This window comes from Falco cherrug, unplaced genomic scaffold (genome assembly GCF_023634085.1).
Source record: "Falco cherrug isolate bFalChe1 unplaced genomic scaffold, bFalChe1.pri scaffold_41, whole genome shotgun sequence".
NCBI classification, from domain to species: domain Eukaryota; kingdom Metazoa; phylum Chordata; class Aves; order Falconiformes; family Falconidae; genus Falco; species Falco cherrug.
The window spans coordinates 829,222-845,739 of NW_026599482.1; the positions used below are offsets into that span (position 1 = coordinate 829,222).

A 16,518-nucleotide genomic window follows, 5' to 3' on the forward strand; every position below is an offset into this window, starting at 1 on the left:
TACCAGCACTTTCCCAAGGAATATTCCTTCCTTTGGAACGTACTGCCATGGGAGCCTACAGACGCTCATAGCTACAAACCCACAAAGCAACTGGACAAAGGCTTGGAAGGTAAAACCATCAGAAGTGATTAAACAAAGATGAGAATAAAGCCTCTAGCACAGAAAAATGCTAACTCCAGGGCCCACGAGGCAGAAAGCACATGCACTGCCTGCTTCTACACGCTTTGCTGAGCATCCCCTACTGCTGCTCTCCTGGAGAGGAGCCGGGGACACAGACACACTTACGCTCCCGGCTGACACCAGCGTCCCCCGGGAGAGACCAGCACGCAGCCACACAGAACAAGGGCACACTCAGCCTTTGCCCCTTACCTGCTCACTTGAAGCACCAAAACATGCAGAGGTTTTGAAAGAAAAGGGTTTAGAAAGAAAAGGGTTTAGAGGAGTCTGCAAAGCAAGTTTAACAGTCTTCTGCTTTGAAGGACGCAGAGCGTGGGCACCATGCAGTGTCCCGCACTTACCTGTGTCGTAGTGTACTGTCAGGGACCCGGAATAATCACCAGTCTTCTGTGGGTGGAAGTCCACTGTTACTTGCACGGCATCACCAATCCCAAGAGTCCCAGCAGAGGGATCGACAGAGAAAGGGCTGCAACACAGAGAGGCACATCAGGATTACTGTGGGACATTTGGGGACTATGTGGCTGTCTCGTTCACTCCAGCTCACCTGCGCAAGCAAGAAGCAAACAAACCACAGTCAGCAGAAGAAAAAGAGAACAGACAGTATCAGAAACTGAGCCACCAACTCGACTCCTGAAGAGCTCCAGCCCTCAGAACATCCTATGCTATAAAACGACCTCGTCTCCCCCATACCCTGCATCCAGTTCTCTGCAGCAAGGCTCAAGAGTCTGACTGCTAGCAATACGATCGGAGGAGGGTTTTTGAAGAGCACGGAGATGGTGAGGGTTATTTGCATGCACAGCTTGACACAGACTTCCTCAGGAATCCGTCTTTTCCTGCCACCTATACACCTCAAGAGATACAAATGTCAAGGCAGTGAGATTGCAGCCTGGAAATCAGACAGGGAGAAGAGAATTTCTTCTTGAAGACCAGAGAATAACTGGAGTTTAATTTGCAGAATTCAACTCTTTTTTTTTTTTTTTTTTACCTTGAAAGCATCCTGGTTTTGCCTAAGAAAGGGCACATTTTAACAGTGTTTCAGTGAAAGCTGCTCTAAGCAAAGAAAAATCTCTACGAGTGCAAAGGCACATTAGAGTGATACAATAACAAGGGAACAAGACACAAAAGGAGTACCCATTTACAACCTGAACAATTAGATCTCTGGCTAAATGAAGCACCATCAGCAGGAGCGTATCGAGGCAAGTTTAACAGGAGCTTTTCGGTGTATTCACAAGCAATGCAATCTGGGGCTCCGGGTTGTAATCCAAGCTTGGTAACTTTGCTTGGCCCGCTGGAGGAATTCTGTGCAATGTGTTGGAAATAATTATGAAAACGTGTTGGTGTACTTTAGATTTAACACGAGCAATTATGATTTGTGGCCAGGTAAACAGCTCTCGGCTGACAGACACATAATTCAGTTCTTTAACGCTCAGGGAAAAGTCAGATGCAACATGCTCCTGCACAACAGCAGCTGGGCTTTGTGGCTCCTGTACAGCCCCACTTAGAAAGCAAAAGTTACTGGCTTTAGTGCTTTGCTGGTGGTCAATTTGTCACCTCAAAAACACCTTCCAGAGAGTTTCCCAGTGATTAGGGAATGCAGCACACAAAAATAATGAGAAAATCTGGAGCCATGCACGAGCTGAGCTTCATTCATGGAAGTAGTGACAGCTGATGACATTGCTGGAGTTCCTGCTCATTAAGGAGATATTGCTGCAATTAGGGGCCTGACCTGCTCCCCTGACAACAGCAAGAACATTGGCAGTGACTAATGGGGAAGCACTGGGCCTGCAATGTTCACGTGCTGGACCTGAGACACCTGGGAGGGAGGAGGAAAGCCAAGGCCCTGCCAGCCTCAGAACTGGATTGTTCTACATGGCCCTGCACCTGCACTGGGGGTTGTGCCTGGTTATACTGGGCAGGGCTCTGCTGGTGCTTGGCTAGCATCACTGCCTGCTGGAGGAAAGGCACAGAAAAATTCCCCCAACTTTTTTTTTTTTTTTTCCTCCCCCCCCCGAAACATGGCCAGAACAGAAAAGCTGCTGGTTAAGGGCCACACTTCAGCACCACCTCCCATCCCATCCCCTTGTCTGCATACCCCTGCCCTCAGATAGCTGGGATGGGCATAACACTCCTGAGGACGACTTCAGGGGATGCCCGAGAAAGAAGGTATCTTCCCATCTTCAAATTATCAGAAGAAGAGGATCCCACCAAGGTCAGGACTCATTCTCAGGACTGAGAAACAGAGCACAAGTCAGACACCGCACCTCCTGCCTCCCACCCCACGCTGTACCCACGGGACAACTTTGTTACTGCTGTCGCGGGAGCTTGGTACCCCTCACGTAGACCTGGTTCTCCAAGACCCAGAGGGATGCAAGGTCCATGCTTAACCTTTCAGTTAATTTCAGTCCACATCACTAAGCTGTTCCCTGCAGCCTACAGATAAGAGATGCTAAGGTAACGTCTCTGACACACTAATAGCCAAATGAAAGCCACTGCCAAGAGATGAAGCTGGCAGGCTAAACTCTGGCCTTCTCTCCATTAATTGTGAGCTGTTCTTTAGGATAATTCTTGTCCTGTTAGATCTACCCTGTTAGTGAATCACTACTGCTCCTGAAAAAACAGGAAACATAAGGTTTGGAGGTTTTTTAACAGCTTCTTTTCTGACATCCTTTTTAACTATGTCCATTTGTACGTTTGCTTTGTTGTACAACATCTAAACTGTCACAGGTCCAGATCTCCCAGCGGTGCCTTGCAATCCCCAGCTTGTATAAACTCCTCTAGCCACACCAGCCTGAGGGAGACCTTCCCGCCAGAACCTGCTGAGATCTTGCCCGTTACTGCCCTGCAGAAAGGGAGCAACACCAGACTAGTAAGCAATTTCATACGGATATGTTCTGGCATCTGTTGTCCTGTCCTTGTACATCCTGTGGTAACTCTCCAATCCCACACCTCGATGTCGTATATGGGTACTACAGGGGGCTCCTAGCACTGCACCTTGTAGCATCATTTCCTGAGCTTTCAGAGCCTGATGGGCCATTCCTTAATGTATCTTCTCAGACGGATCCTCTCTGGCGCCATAGCACAGCGTAGCACAAGGTCTGTAACGTCAGGAAAAGGCAGTGCTGCGCTGAGATCTGCTTCCAGACGCCATTTTCAACTGAAACGTACTGGAATGACATTTATCTCCCTGAATGCCATGGAGAAGAAACTCGTTATCCAGCCTTAACAATGAGAACGACAGGAAGAGACTTTCTATATTTACACTAGTACTGCTCTGACTCTCCAGCCTACTTGTCACGCCAGCTGGGAGGCCACTTCTTTTCTGCTGGGGTTGCTGGAGCCACTGAGCTCACCTGGGACCTCGGGGCAGGTACCTGAGCAACTTCTCACAGCACAAGCAGCAGGGAACCCACTGTCACACAGTGCAGTCCCCAGCACTGGCTGGAAGAACCGCTCCTGGCACACCATGGCCTCATCGCACAGGGAGAAAGAACGTGGGGGTTCTGCTCTCGGGCTGCAAGGGGATGTGCTGACCTGGTCAAGAGGGGGGAACACTTGGATTCTGAGTGGGGGATACAAGCTTGGGGCACTACGGTCCAGATACTGGAGGGCTGGGCTGCCATTCACTGGGACACAGCAGAACTGCATGCAGCCGAGGGATGGGAAATGCAGCCACCTGTATTTGGGGTGGAAGAATCCCTGGCAGTACAGGCTGGAGGGCACAAAAGCCTTTCTACGGAAAGGGAGCTTAGAGGCTGCAGCACAGGACATACAGGGAGATGCTGGGATAAAGGGCTTTGCACAGCCTGGAGGAGGACAGAGCAAGGCTGGTATTACCCGATCTTACTTCTCATGTTGTGTGCACACCCGACTGAACTTTGACACTGGTCTTGCTTTGAGCGCCGTGTTTGGTCAGATGATCTCCAGAGGTCCCTTCCAAAGTTATTCTGAGTTTCTCTTCTCCATCAGCCCAATTCCATTTCACATATAGCCCCCAAATTTCTCATATTTCCTATACATTTGTGCATATATCCAAGCAGATGGTAGACAGACAGGCATTGGAGGAACTCAACCTCTAAGAAAGTTCCCAATGAAGAATCCATTATGACATTTTGCTGAACACTTAAAGCAAAAAAAATAAAAACAGCAGAAACACAGGAACTTCAGAGTATTTAAAAAGAAATCTGAATGAAAGTGGAGGCGACTTCATTAGAATAAAACGCTGCTTATACTCAAAGATTTAAATCATCAGTTTGAAATTTCAAACTGGCTTTCAAAAATTCGTAATGAAATGGAAGAGATGACTGATGCCTTCAGCTGACATGGGAAATCTTACCAGCTTTTGATCTCTGCACACACACAATCCAGTTATTCAGAATTGTACTTTTTTGTGTGTCGTATGAAATAAAGCTTTTGTAACACTTCCCATCTCTCTGTTGCAAATCAGGACTGAAAAATTTAATGGCTGAAGTTCAGCATAAAATCCGTATCAAGCAGGATTCAACACACGCTGGATCACTCAATAGAAGAGTTGGCAAGGACATTGCCAAGAGATGCCAGACACGACTGGGTATCTGTTTTGGTGGTGACGACTAGATCTGGAAATCCCAGAGGGAAGCTGTACAGGGATTTACAAGTTCCTGCCTATGTATTTCCACAGTGAAAAGCAGCAGCCTGCTTGAATAGCATCCTGGAAGCTTCCATAGCCTTGCCAGGCTTTGGTAGGAGCCTCTTGGACCCTCATGTTTCCCAGGAGAAAGAGCAAAGAGCCTTCTCTTGACCCCTGTTTTCCTGGGGAAGAAACTGAAGCAACTCAGGTGCACTAAGGCAGACGGCAGGTCTTTGCTGTGTTCTGGACCTCAGCTCCTGCACCAAGACCTCTGGGACCAAGCAACTCGGAGCTAACTACCAGCCAGCTGAACTGGTTTCCTTGCAGGTGCAGTTCAGCAAACTGGAAAAACAGTGACTGTCTTCTCAGACCAACAGGAACAGTACAGGCTGTCCACGACACAGCACACATCGGGCGCTTGACCAGGAGACTGCCCAAATACCACGTGCTTGTGGCCTCCCAAGGAACGCGTATATTTGTCCAACAGGGCCACATAACCATTTCAGAAGGTACTGAGGATCAAGGAGGTTGGTGGTGGCTACTACAGCATGCTAGAGCACTTTCCAGGAGATCCGAGAGACACAAAGCTCTAGAAAAGGCTCCCAACCCACGCACCAGGTATTTGCTGCACCTTTGGCCTGTGGCCCCGCTGTAAGGCATTCCTCTTTGGGGCTGTAGTGCAGCTTTGAAGCCACTGCCAGCTCATCTCCACTTACAAGCTCATTCTGCTGAAGAATATTGGATCCCAGGGACCAGATCAAACCTACTGGAGAACCAGGTCCTGGACCACACCCTGTTTTTGTCAGGATCTCGATACCAATTGCTTTGATCTACAATCTCCAATTGCACTTGCTACTCTAGACAAAGCTGCTGATAAATTCTTAAATGTCTCTTCCACCAGCTCAGAGCTTGCCCATTTCTTAACACTGCCCTTGGTCTGCAGGAACTGAGCTCCTAGAGCTGTCGTCTGCCCCGCAGGATCTTCCACAGCCCGAGGGCAGTCCAGCTGCCTTCTTACAATTGCTCCTTCAGTCTAACAGAATCAGTCTTGCACGACTGTGCTCTGAAGACACCGTTGCACTATAAAACTCCACTCTGCAGCTTGCAGGGTTTTAGCAGAGGTTGCGCCATGCTTCAAACACTATAATCAACAGCAAAACCCACGTGCCCTGCCCATCTCCAGCCACGGCAGCAGCACGGCAGCTCAGGTGCTCCGGTTCCTTTTTGTTGCTGTTTCCCAACTATATTATCACGCCACAGTGTTTTGCACAAAAAAAGATGAGCTCCCTACCTCTGCGTGCTGATGCAGTAGCGGGCCTCCCGGTTACCAACATTGCGAACCAGCAGCATTTTCTGGGTGCTGTACTTGACTGGACAGGCTGAGAAGTTCACCTGGTCGGGGAAGTCCAGGATAGCTCGGGCACCTATAGCTCGGATTGGCACAACAAACTTCTCCCTTTCTGTGATGCAGATGAGCTCGTGGAAATAATCCTGCAGGGAAAGAAACAATCTCAGCACAATGCATTTAGCACCATTCCCACGGCAGAAGAAAAACTGCTGTTTTCTAGGACTGTTGCAGTAGCGTTCAATAATGGAGTAATAGTACCTTTTACCTTCATGACCTTTCATTCCAGCATGACTTGCACAGGGTTGTTAACTTGCAAAGAAGAAACAAGCCCCCTGATTCACCCGCTTTCGCAGCAAGCTGGCAGCACCACAATTATCTGATGCTTTGATTCCGAGGCACCAAAACAGAGTCGCTTCATGCAAGGGATCACAGCACTAATGGAACCTGCTTCAATCGCCACCGCAGACTGTTGGAAGCACCACTGAGAACCCAGCTGTGCCACAGCACTAACTTCAAAGCCAGCAACGCGGCGACCTCGTTGAAGCTTGGCAGGGGATGCTCAGGTATGTTTTCAAAAGGACTTCAGCACATACGTGATCAACGGTCAGTCGCTGGGGAAATGCTTCACAAGCTGGACACGGTAATTGCTGCGATGCCAGCTGAGTGTAGGGTACAGCTGTATTTCTCACCCGCTCCCACAGCCTTACAGGGCCAAGGCTGGGGACATGCACCCTTCAAAAGCCACCTGATCCATCTCCCCACACCAGAGCCGGCTCAGCTCCAGACCCAAACTGTTTTTGCAAGAGGTTTCACAGGTACTTCAAAGCACTAACAGTTCCACCCCTGCCCTCAGCAGCCTACGCCAGCTCTGCACTGCAATTCAAGAGAGTTCTTCCTCTGCCTCATCTCAGTTTCCCTTTACATCTCACCCAGCCCCAGGGGACACAGAGACAGCTCTGGCTGATGCCTTAATCGAACCCCTCTGTAAGGTCTGTTCTAGAGGAGTAAGTGACGGCGTGCCTGGTTAGCACACCCACCCCAGGCAGGCGGCATCGGGAGCTGCACACGGGGGACACTCAGACACCCCACCAGAGCAAAGCCAGCTGTGCATTCCCAGCCACTGGCTCGTTCAGAACAGAGCCAGGCAATCCCCCCGCATCCCGGCTGCCTGGCGTTTAGCAGCAGGAAGGCAAATCAAATTACCAAAAGCATTTTACTGTAGGGATGAGCAGAGCAGTCTCCAGATGTATGGCATGGCGTTGCTGTGCTGGAACTATCACCTTGCCCCCACTGAAATCAGTGGTAAAGCTGCTGCCATAGGGCCAGGAGCCATTACCCCCAGCAGCGCTCTTGTTGATGAGCTGATCAAAGCTCTGCTTCTCATCACTCACTGGCTGCCCTGGTTTTTTCCTCAGTGCTTTTAATTAATTTGATATTTTCATCATTGTTGAAGCAGCAGGTGCTTTGATTTAGGAATTGCATACAGCAGCAAACTCCCTTCAGCAGAACTGATCCAGACTCCTCCACGGCTGGGATTTCCGCTCCCATCCCCATCCCCTCCTGGAAGGGCCCTAAGGCAGCCAGCCCAGGCACAGACACGTACCTATTGCTCTAACGCAAGCGCTGACAGCCAGCGCCTCACCCACCACCCAGCGCCTCACCCACCACTAAGGTTGACAAAACAGATGCTGCCCCATCCAAGGCACAAAGAATAAAGAAGGATCTCTTCTTCTAGACATCTCAAGCAGTCACCCTACAAACTGCACAAGGGCTTTTGCTTTTCCTATTTGGAAGGTAAAATACTAGCAAGGGAACTGCAGCAAGCAACCTGCAGGATTTAACATCATATTCCAGGCAAGGGTTTCATCTTCAGCAAGTCTTTCTGAATTAGCAAGTTTGTACTCAATCTTGCAGCCCAAGCCCTCTAAAATAAAAGCTACGGGCAGCCCATATGACTTTAAAGCACCCATTACCTCCTGGGTACTTCACCTCCCAGACTGTTCAGATGCTCAGAAACTGCATTAGCAAATGGAGAGTGCCATTTGCTTTTGCTGTTGTTGTTATTTCGGCCACATTACTGTAACAAAGGCAAATCCAATTGAAAGCTACCTGCCTTAGTCTTGGCATGCCATATTTACTTATCTCTCTCTTCCAGATGCCAGGTAGACAGAGGAGGATGCAAGTTCAGATCAGCAGGGAGATAAAAAAAAAGGAACTTAAAACAACTGGAGGTATTTGAGGGAAGTAAAAGGAAGTAATTGTCAAGTCGTTGTCATTGCTAAGGAGCAAATGGATGACAGCAAGGTAATTAAGAGCCCAAGAAATAAATCCCCCCCTCCCCCAAAAGCAAGCACAGGCAACCTTCCCAGCTCCATTGCTGGTGAGGGGCACCGGGACAACCTGCACAGCAACGCACAAGGAAAGGGAATTCTTTCTCCAGGGACCTGAGGGCAAGGCTAAAGCAGCAAGGATTTGGTTTCACAGAGACAACCACGACCTTGGGAGAGAAAGCTGCCTCTCACCATTCATGCAGATGCACATCATGTCCCAAGCCCCTTCTCCAGGGACACCGTGGAACATGGCATCCCATGCAAGGCTTGACTCAGCACTTCAGAGCAGGCTGACCCTTCAGCCACGCTCTACCACCCCACTAAAGTGGGACCTTGCACCAGGCTGAATGCAGCGTCAGCCCAAACAGGGCGAAACCCAAGGCAGGAGGGGTGCTAGGCAGAAGCTGGCTGTTTGTGTCGCTGTGGACCCATGGTCCCTTAAGCTTTTGAAAGCTGAATTGCCCCCCTGGGTGGGGAACGGGTTGCAGTCTCCACTGCAGCACTGCCTCGTGCTACCTGGACACTAACTCTGCTACACACTTGCTTACAGCCTGGGCAACTGTTGAGACCAGTTCAAAATCTTGTTCTGCTTCGCAACTACAAACCCTTAGCAGACTGTTTAAGACCACGTTTCTAAATAAACGTGCCTGGATGACAGAGGGGTTGCATCCCATCTATGCTCTAAAGTTTGTTGTGTTTAGACACAGCTTCAGGCTACAGATTTTCATGAAAACATGACTACATCCTTCATACAACTCCCCTCTCCATTGCAAGGATGGCAGACAGTTGTACGATGGTTCCCCTTCTCTCACACCCCTTTGACAAGCAGTAAATTACAAGCTCTGGCCTTCCAGGTATCGCCACTGGCATCTGAACTGGCACCCGCTGGAACTGAAGCAGCTGCTCGTCTCTGATGCTGTTTCAGGCTCTCTGCAAACTCAGGGGCTAACGGTAATACTGCCACAGTGATATCAACCTTAGCTGCCCACAACACCACACTCGGATGTCAGATTTCCTGCATAACCCATCCTAAATCCTGCACTGAATTCCTTGCAGCAGACGACTTGCACAGAAAAGATCCTTGTAGCATGAGGTCACACGGCAAGCCAAGCAGGGAAAGCTCCCGCTGAAACCCTGATATCAAAGGCTGGAAAATAAGGGCCATGACCAGAGAGGAGGGACCGGAGGATGAAGATACAGTCGCAGGAGAAGGGGGTGCCCCTGCACCTGCCCCCCTCAGCTGCCGGTTCGCAGCACTCTGAAATGAGTCGCTTAGCTCCAGGTTCATTTATCACCGGGCCATTTGCCTTGGTCTTCTGCCCCTTTCCTCCCCACACGAGCCATCTTGAAAGTATACTTGGAATAGCTTCTGGGCGCTACAAAGCATCTAACAGGGCTGCGCTGAATTGTAAAGGACTTCATTTCAGTAATGCAGTAACTCGCTGTCCTGTCGTATTTCATAGTAATCAATGTGCATTAATTCAGTCTCCACCGAGCACCAGTAATGAATTTCACAAACCTCACAGACTGAACTTGCATTGCCTGAAAACAGTGCACTGCTACAGTGAAAAGAGCAAGACGACAACACGGAATAAGCTGTGCTATGTTTTTATGTGCTTCTTACTTCCTTCTTTCTTTACAATAAACTATTAATAAGCCTGTAGGACGCACAAATGGAAGTATTTCTGTCTGTTGTTTATCTGCCAGTCAGTGCCACAATGGTTTCCAGTTCAGCAGAGGCCGTCAGACCATAACGCAAGAACATGTGGGAACAGGGGCTGGCACGAGAACACCCACGCTGTACAACTGGAGCCATAAAACAGAAACGTGCAAATCAGAAGCAGCAAGAGTAACAAATTGGAAATGTTGCCCAGCAGAAAAATTAGCAGTTCATTTATAACACAAGTGCCAATAAACCAAGAGGCACACCAGCTGTTTATTTATTTTCTGACAGTCCAACCACGTGGCACATTCCCAAATGACTGTGAGACAGCAGGAAACTGCTCATTTTCCAAGAAAGGGCTACGTGGCATTTCAGCCACTAACAACTCACAAGGCCCTACTACTTAGGGCTTAGCCACAATTTTACTCCTTTGAATCAGGAGTGACTTCGCTGAAGTCAGACTTACCCCAGGGAAGAACAGATTCAAAGCAAGAGAATTATACAAACCAACTCCCCATCAGGAAGACCCGCATCCCAGTTCACTGGGTTACCCACAGTCCCTGTGGATCGTGCAGCATCAGGGATGTAGAGGTTGTTCAAAGGCAGCACTCCTGAGCCTTCCACAATTAACACACAGATACTCTGCAGGCAAGCAACTGCAAGCCCAGCACAGGTGGCTTTACGGAACCATTTCCCAAAGCCTGCCTCTTGGCTAAGGGCTTTGCAAGGTGCTCTGCACCTCCTGACCACGCTGTGGATGCATTTCTAGCTCAGCTACAGCACTCTGGCACTCCGCTGACTCACGCTCCATCAAGTATGAGCCAAAACATTCCGTTTGTACAACATTCTGGTTCTGCTGTACAATCCCCTTGTGCTCCTCACCAAGCAGCCCACATCCCTCCCCCAATGCCCTGCAAGGAGCACAAAACCCAGGTCAGCAGAAACCGCCAGGGTGTCGCTGAAGCTGTGCGGAGGACCTCGCTGGCACAGCTCCCTAATGCCACACACTCACCAGTTCAAGGGCAAGACAAGGGACAAAGTACTGGACATGAGTGCTCCTGGGGGTTCTCTCACCCTACTTCTATTTGGGGTGATGTTCATGTGTTGCTCTGCTGCTTCCCTCTAGCTGAAGAGCAGCAATTTGCCCTTCATGGGAACCGATTTACTTCCACCCCAAAAATGAATGCTCATGAATACTAATAAATCACATTTTAAAGGAAGCAGTGTCCCCTGCAAAGCCTACCTCGGTGAGGTTAAGCTCTTATGTCACTTGGGCAGTATGGAGAACTGCCCTAGGCCAAGGTCATTTTAACCTTCCATACGAATGATGTAAAACCATTTCTCAGTCCCTCCCCAAAGCAACAGATCATTTCACAAGCTCAGGGAGCCAGGGGCCGCAGGGCATTTCCTTTTTAGTTTGCTACAGCCACGCTGTTTGAGGATAGGACAGGGCATTAAACTAAATCTAAGCAGCAAACAGAAGATGAGAGAACAGCTGTGCCCAAAGAGAGAGCCTGCGCCTCTGGCCTGGCGCAGAAGCATCAGCTGGCTCAGAGCTATCCCCTAACCTCGCCTCGCCCACACAGCCACACAAAGAACCCTGCCAAGAGGCAGCAGAGTGCTGCTGGGAAGAGTCAGCCTGGCTGTATGCCCCTGCGATGCTTCCTCCCTTCCATGCCGTGTGCTAAACCCTTCTGCATTAAGAAGCCTCCAGACAACACTGTCACCCCTTCACATCACGGCACCGTGCCAGGCTTGCCAGAGCCACAGCACCGATGTTCCAATCTCCAAGCAAAAGCATGGCACATGGGGCAGGGAATAGGTGCCAGCTGACACAGCAGCCACAGCCACATGCACACAGCCACAGCCACACCAGCGTGACTGCCCAAAGGCTCCGGGGTAAGTGTCTGCCTGCAGATTCTACCTGCCCCTTCAATGCCTGGGTGTGCTCCAGATGTCTCTGTCATCTGCAGCACACCGGCCCCCTGCTGATTAAAGACATCTAGAGCTCAGTGCAGCTGTGCCAGGCTGGCTCCCCGCCACGAGCACATCTTCTCCCCTAGAATCACAGCTGGAGCACAGGCAGGCAAGTATCCTCAGGGGCAGCACAGCGGCAAGGCTGGAACACAGAGGGTATGAAAAAGCATCACCTTCGCTCCAGCCCAGGGTGAGGCAGGGAACTGGTTGCCAGATGGGAAAGAGGAAAGCTCTCTGCATCTATTCACTCCTCTAGTATTTTCTATCATAATTAAGCCCCTAACACTGAGTAGAGAGGTGGGATGGCTAAACATCAACACTCCTCCCGGCCATCTTCCTACTGTCCCACGTGCACCTTCCCCTGCAAACGCCCAGGAAAGCACGGGGAGGGAATGCACAGCCCGTCAGTCCCTGCTGCGGTGGCATCGCATGGTGCTGCCAGCCAGGATGTGACCAGCCGCAGGCTGCCTGACCACAGCCTAGAGCAAACCTTGCAGCACGGCACGGGCTATAACCGGTGCGCAAGGAAAGTGCCGGCTTCAGACAGAACGTTCCACTGTCTCACTGCTGTGTCCAACGTGATACACATCCCAGTGACTCCAGTTTTCAAAAGTGGTGGTCCTCACTCTGATCAGGCTCAACTTCGCGTCCTCCAAACAACAGGTCAATTTTAAATAGGCTTTTGTATTTATAATTATCAGAGCAAACCCATAACCATACAGCAACGGACAGATATTAGCAGTGCCGCAAAACCCACAGCAGACGCCCTGTTCTGAACCCAGCCCCGCAGGTTCGCCTCCCGCTGAAGGCACCTGTCTCTTGGGACCTCCAGTCTCACCTTGTTCTCATTGGGGGTGAAAACGATGTGGAAAGTCACAAGCATGCCAGGCGGTACTTTGCGGCACACGGCGTGGTGGCTGATCAACTTGAAATAAGGTGACCTCTCCAAGGTGACCTTCAGCAGCTGAGGAACCTGCAGAAAAGGTAAGAAAGTATGATTTTGCAGCTTGTGGAAACAGGAGCAGAAGAGACCTGCCAATAGCCTTCCTTAACCACCTTTCCAAAGCACTTTTAGCTCTGGAGGTACGTGCACATAATACACAAGAGTCAACATTAATCCCTTCTGCCTGGGCAAAATAGCTCAAGGCCAGAGGCAGCAGGGCAATGAAGGAAGGGCCAAGCAGGGAAGACACCAGCAGCACCGAGATATAATATCTGAATCAAGCCACCCGTGTATTCAACAGGCCCAAAGAACCTGCCGGCTTCTGCCCATACACATCCAGGCAGTCATGCCCCTAGAAGGGGACTGTGTTGTCTGAAAGCCAAACAGTACGTGTTAATCCTGGGGGAAGAAATGCACTTTAACGTGCTGGGTTTGAGCAGGGCACTCAAGCTGCAGTGCTAGAGTCATGCATGCAGACCAGCAAGAGGAGGAGACCACACATACTGTGGCCTCACTGGTAATAAAAGCAGGCCTGAAGAGCAAAAGGAGGAACATGGGAAGACAAAGCGACAACCCCACAAACAGAGGATGGCTAGGAAAATTCACAGGGAGCTGTAAAGAAGCAAGGGAGAAGCACAATACGCTACAAGGAAAGGCTGATGCAGAGGATGAGAGCCAGCAACTTGGCAAAGTGATGGAAAGCCAGGCGACCCCCCCCAGGCTGTGGCTATCAACTATGGGCTCCAAAGGCATCTTCTGCCTCGAGATACATGACCGGCACTGACTGCCGCTGGAGTCTCAGTTTTAAAAGCCAACCTCTGCTCTCCGGAGGCTCCTGCTGCCTGTGACCGTAGCCAGGCAGCTGCCAGCGCAGGCAAGCCAGATCCCTGGGGATCCCTGCCCACCCCCAGCAGTCCCTGCAGGCACCCTGCTGCACGGTTCTGCCCTCTGGGACACCACCAGCACACAGACAGCACGCAGGCATTTCTCGACCCCTGAGCACCAAATCTCAAAGTCTAAAGCAGGTGATTTGGATTGACGGGCAGCTTCACTGACAAACAACAACCCCACAGGAGGCTTGGAAAAAATGGAGGCTTGTTCTGCACCACCCACCCGAGCCTGGTAACCCATGGCCCAGGCAGTCCTGAACTCTCCAAACGCCCTTGGAACCCAGCAATGTCCTGGGGCAGCGGGTTCCAGGAGCCAGTTTCACAGCGCACACAAGCAGTTTGGTCACCAAGTCCCTTAGGAGAGGAGCACGTGTGGCTAAGACCTTCAGCAAAAGCCACCCAGAACACCTGAGGGTGCTGAGGAACAGCCTGAAGACAGAAAAGCAATTGTACAACACCGGTGAGAGCAGTAAGTATATAGCAAAGCACTTCTGTAGTTGCACGATTACAGAGCCTCTGTTTGGAATACATTTTGCTGTCAGCTGGATTTTTAGGGGGCAAACAACTTCAGGCTGCCATGCAGTATAAGATTCAGAAGAATCTGGGAAACCAGCGCGAAAACTCTGAGACAGAGCACAACACTGCTCTTCTCCAGGACATTGCCAAAAGCCAACAAAATTAGAATAGAACACCCTCTCAGGATTATCATCTCTACCTTTCTGTATTTAGAACATACCAAGGATTTTCCTTAGAGCTAATCCTACTTTTACACCCACGCTCTCCAATGGCTGAGGTCTTACCGGCTTCAAAACTAGTTCGGTTTGGAAAAATCCCACATTCACACACTGCCTCCCCCTTTACAGGGCACGTAAACCCCAAGGTGCAGCTGGACAAGTTTATTATTCCTTACTGGGAAGGGCAGAAATGTTATGCAGATGTTCTTTTCCACCTGAGGAAGCATGAACAGAGCAAATCAACTGTTTGCCTGTTGGCTGGTACTTGGCAAAGATAACCATTTTGAGGTGCTGCATGGATAATGGAGCAGCTGAAGCCAAAAGACTCAGTGGGAACGAAGCAGAGAGTAGGAAGAGAGAAACTGAGGCACATTTTAATTGGGAAGAAGATACCTACAGCAAGGGGTGCCCAAACCCCAGTGTAGACCACACCAGTGGCATTCCCTGGGTGCAGGCACCCATGCCACACCTTATCCACGTTCCCAAGTTAAATGCCAGACCAGGAATGGTGCAGTACTCTCCAGGAATAACTGAGGGACCACACACGCATCCTTCCCAGCCAAAGGGTCTTCCCTTTTCACCCACATCCCTGTCAAAACCTGTTCTCTCAGGAAATACTTGGACTTCTCCCGCTGTCCTTCCACTCACTGCCTTGGCAGCTTTTTTTTGTTGTCCACCTGTTTGTCCCCCCCAGCAGGTAAATCTGGAAATCTGGGCGGAATTCACCGGCTCTTGCGCACACTTCCATCTTCCCATCCCACCCTCCCCTCACACATACCTCTTATTCCTCATTACAAAAGAGTATCCTTAATTACACCTCTCTTCCTGACCTTTCTCTGCTGCCAGTGCACTTACTGCTACAGATCAAGAGAAACCCTTGCGTGTAGGAAAGTGCGCAGTGAGAGAACACCGAGCTCAGCTCCTTTCCTCCCTCTGCCTTTTCCCACCAGCTTGCTCTTGGCACATGCCTCATTCCAGCAAATGTTTCCCCAACTGAAATTCAAAAGGTCTCAATTTCCCTCTTTACAGTGGAACAAAACTGCTGACATTTTCCAACTTTTCCATTTGCAGCTTTCTTCGGAAATCTCAAAATGATCAGGTTTTTCAAGCAAAGGTGGAGACCTCCGAGGGCACTTGACTCTGAACGTGCTGTGGCTCTCCAAAGGGGAAGCAGAGCGTCACATTGCCTCAGAAAAACCTGAGCAGAACCCAATTAAGCTTAGCAGGAGCCTGAAGCGGCACCTAAAGGCCTCCCACTGCTTCTGCTACATCAGTCTGTTTCCACTGCTGTTTCAAACCACCTTTCCTGAAGCGCTGTTACCACTAATTATAACTTACTCCAGCATAAAGCGGAGAAGACTCAACCCCTGCGCTCTGACAGCCCGTTCAGCTCTCTGTGCAGCTCACCCAGAGGCAGAGCTGCCCTGTGGAAACCAAGATTAACCACGGAGCCACCAGGACGCGGTGCACACTCGAGGGAAAGCACGAGGGCAGGGAAGAACTGTACAGCCCTCAACATTCCCAGCCATCCAGGGCTTTCAGGGGGAAGGATGCTGACTAGAAAAGCTCCTTTCGGTTAGGGACTACCAACACACAGCCAAAACCAGGGCGAGAAACCTCAGCATGGCAAGATTTCCACCATCTTGCAAAATAAAGGTGGCGAGACATTTTACTCCGGATGTGCTGTGCTGCAGCAGGTGACTGGCTGTGCTGTGCACCGCGCGGATGACACTGCTCTCCAGTTCCAGCACAGGGTTAAACTTCCACATCCCAGCACTTACCTTGTCCTCGTTCCTCAGAGTCAGTGGCACTTCATAGACCTCGTAGGGGACGTAGCTCTGGAATACCAC

General features: G+C 50.3%; 1 pseudogene; it reads right to left on the reverse strand.

The window, feature by feature from the left end:
- The window catches only part of LOC106630953 (hydrocephalus-inducing protein homolog), a 93,590-nt pseudogene extending 79,415 nt beyond the window's left edge, over positions 1-14,175 (reverse strand).
- Between the last annotated feature and the right edge of the window lie 2,343 nt (positions 14,176-16,518).